This window comes from Anguilla rostrata, chromosome 3 (assembly GCF_018555375.3).
Source record: "Anguilla rostrata isolate EN2019 chromosome 3, ASM1855537v3, whole genome shotgun sequence".
Taxonomy (NCBI): Eukaryota; Metazoa; Chordata; class Actinopteri; order Anguilliformes; family Anguillidae; genus Anguilla; species Anguilla rostrata.
The window spans coordinates 33869823-33872940 of record NC_057935.1 but is presented as its reverse complement, the minus strand read 5'-3'; the positions used below and the strand labels follow the sequence as shown (position 1 = coordinate 33872940).

At 48.1% G+C, this 3118-nt stretch overlaps 1 long non-coding RNA gene across 1 annotated transcript; it reads right to left on the bottom strand.

Moving 5' to 3' along the window:
- Positions 1 to 247: 247 nt before the first annotated feature.
- LOC135252036 (uncharacterized) lies at positions 248 to 2152 on the bottom strand. The gene is made up of 3 exons (XR_010329273.1): positions 1963 to 2152; positions 810 to 980; positions 248 to 517 (listed from the first exon to the last, which is right to left on the bottom strand). It is a non-coding gene; the product is annotated as an uncharacterized LOC135252036 (long non-coding RNA).
- Between the last annotated feature and the right edge of the window lie 966 nt (positions 2153 to 3118).

The window sequence follows — 3118 nt, the reverse complement described above, 5'->3', positions numbered from 1 at the left end:
ACAAACCCCTTCCTACGTGCCCGATCCCCGTCCGCAGCCCCAGAAAAGACCCATCATTTTCTACAAGGAGTCTTATTGAAATCCAATAAAAGCTGCAGGTTTTGGCCCACCTTAACCCAGCAGTGAACTCCGCAGTTAATACGATGCGGTTATGATTTTACCATCAATCAGTGTATGTGTACGTGTGTGTGTGTGTGTGTGTGTGTGTGTGTGACGGTGGGATGTGGGGGACGGGGGGGTTTGGCACCCGCTTCAATCTCTGCCCCCACAGCGCGGCCTTGCAATCTAATTGTGCTGAAGATTCATCAGTTTCCAGAACAATCAATTCCTGTTCTCTCCAGGCAAAAAAGGCTTTGGCCTACTGCACACTCTCTATTATCTGCTCCATCTTACAAGCACTTTTAACAGGAGTGCGACGAGGCTGCGGAGTCAGGGAAGGGGGTGGATCTCTCGCTCCCCTGTGTTCCATCATGGCCTTTTCGCGGCATCTCCCCTGACAGGTCGGGTCTCCACGAAGCTTTGAAAAACAAAGTATGGGAAGAATATGAGGAGGCCCTGGAGGAAGAACCTGAACTTTTGAACTGTCTTGAAAGGCCAGGCAGCCCTGCAGAGACCGTATGAGGCTGGCCAGTGTGAGTGAGCCGTTGATAATGGACTGAACACCGACATGTGAGTACAGTATTAAACAATGCTCTTTGCCATTGTTTGACCCCCACCCCCTGTTTTCAGCTCTGAGACAGGAATGAACCCTCAGCCATTACTCAGTAGATCTATAGTTCACTGTCAACAGGAAAAAAAGCTGACAGTACCTGAGAAACATCAAAGGGGATTTCCCTCATAACACAAGAGCGACTGTGAATAAGAGGGGTCCTGCGGTCCGGCTGTGGTCCGGCTGCGGTCCGGCTGCGGTCCGGCTGCGGTCCGGCTGCGGCAGCTGCGTGCGAAACGCTGTACAATGACTGCGCAGCTCAGCTGTTGGGCTGCAGTGGCGAAAGGAATCCGTGAGCGCATTTCTGTGGCATTCGGAATTTGAGATCCGCTCTCAGAGCTTCCATAAATACACCACGTCTTAACATTTTAACAGCCAGTGCTCTCTGAGAACAAAACTGGATCTGGCTATTATCACTTATCATATACTTCCAATACGTATTCAATCTCACATAACGCACCATAGATTTGAATCTCCCTATTAAAAAGGCAGTGAAAAATGAGATTCTGTAAAAAAGGTTTGGATAGGCCCATTGAGGATGCATTGTAAATGCATACAAAACTCAGCTTCTCATGATTGTTCTGTAGCGTATTTTAAAGTCCCTGTTTCTTATGGATGTTTGTGTCAAAAAAGGCTCTAAATTTTACATTCAATGACTTCATTCACTGAGGCGTCAAACGTGGGGATACCATAGTAAATGTGAAATATGTATTCCTCGCTTTGAAGAGTCCCTCAAGCCTTCACAGTTTACTTCATTCAGAACTTATTTGCTTAACTTGTGACACTTTGGTGATGAAGATTTACTGCTCCTTTATTGCCGCTAACAATACCAATCAATAATCATGAATGTCCCGCTATTGTCGCATTTCATAAATCAAGCCCATTCAGTTTGAACTGACAGCGATCATCTCCCAAAGACACATAATGCAAATATGAAAATGTATTCTTCTACCTGATTAGACAGTCTGTACTGACTGGAGAGAAATCCATAACCCGCTGACAGTCTTTAAATGTAGCTGAACGGGTACCTTGGCGTACATTTTGGAAAGGTCCACTGTAGACGGGTTGCATATTTTGCTCAGGCACTTGTGCGGTCCTTAACATCCACTGTTTCAGCTAATGGGCTAAAATATTCACACTGCTAATCTAATAAACCTCTACAACAGATAGACTCTGCTCTGATAATACTCCGAATGAGCTACGCTACAGAACTACACAAAGCTAACAGTACTTGGAATATTAAGTTGTCTTACTGCTTAAAGGAAGAGGTAGCTGGCTGCACACATTTCAGCGGACAGGCTACGCGCTCCCAAATCCTGGAAGCCTGGCCGTGAAACGCTGGGGAAATAAGGTGAGATCACATCATTGTTTAAAACAGCAACATCTTCACTGCGTGATTCACACGCTGTTATTGGATGTCCTCATCCACGCTCTTTGTTTGCAGATGAAACACACCTGCATTAAACAGCACAACACTGGCGCGCAGCCACAGCTGTTAGGACCGCATGCTGCAGTGAATGATGTGAAGGGTTACACGGGAAAGCCGGCAAACAGGAGTGTTTTCTGGTTCCCTGCATTGTTATGCAACTCATTCTATCCCATGTGGAGGAAATTTTAGCCTGACTGCAAACTGCCCCGTGAGGGCAGATGGAGGGAGCTTTGCAGAGAACTCTGTTTCCTGCCAAGGTTATACAGTAGGTGGTGATGGACAAGGCCAGAACAAATAATCCTCTCCCAAAAAAAAGAGAGCACGGGCCAAAAGCATGCACGTGTTTACATGGCAAAATACAGAGGTACCTGTAACAGGACCCGGGCAGAGATCAGGAGAACAGATACAGGGCTGCAGCGAGAGGCACATGCACAGAACAATTAGCCTCTGAAGGATGGGAGGCCGTGACAGTGCAGCTAAAAATGACATGCTAAACGCTAAAATGAGATGTTTTAAAACGTGTGATGACAACATGATCTCTTATCTCCTAAGTAGAGGCTACTGGGAAGAGGAAGCCAGTTCCCCCCTCTCTCTCTCTCCCTCTTCCTCCCTCCTTTCTTCCACATTTGCGTGCTGTTTGTGTGAGTTATGAAGGGATTCTAGGCCTGCCACCAGGATATTTATGGCGAGCTGCAGCCAGTCAATCTGAGGGCGGAGCCCCACGGTGTGACAGATGCCTACTCCCTCTCCCTCTCTCCCCCGCTCTCTCTCTTTCTTTCTGTCTCTCTGGGATGGCAGGATGTTTCCGTGGCAGCGGCCAGTTCCTGGCGCTTCCTCGCGGGCTCCCTGGGCGAGGGGCGTGGGTATGGCTGGCTGCCCGAGCAGGGCGTGCCGGGGGTAGCGCCTGCTTTCCTCTGCAAAATCCTGTGTTTACGGCTGCAGTGTTTACTTTGGCTGCAGCTGTGAGGAGTGTGTCTATG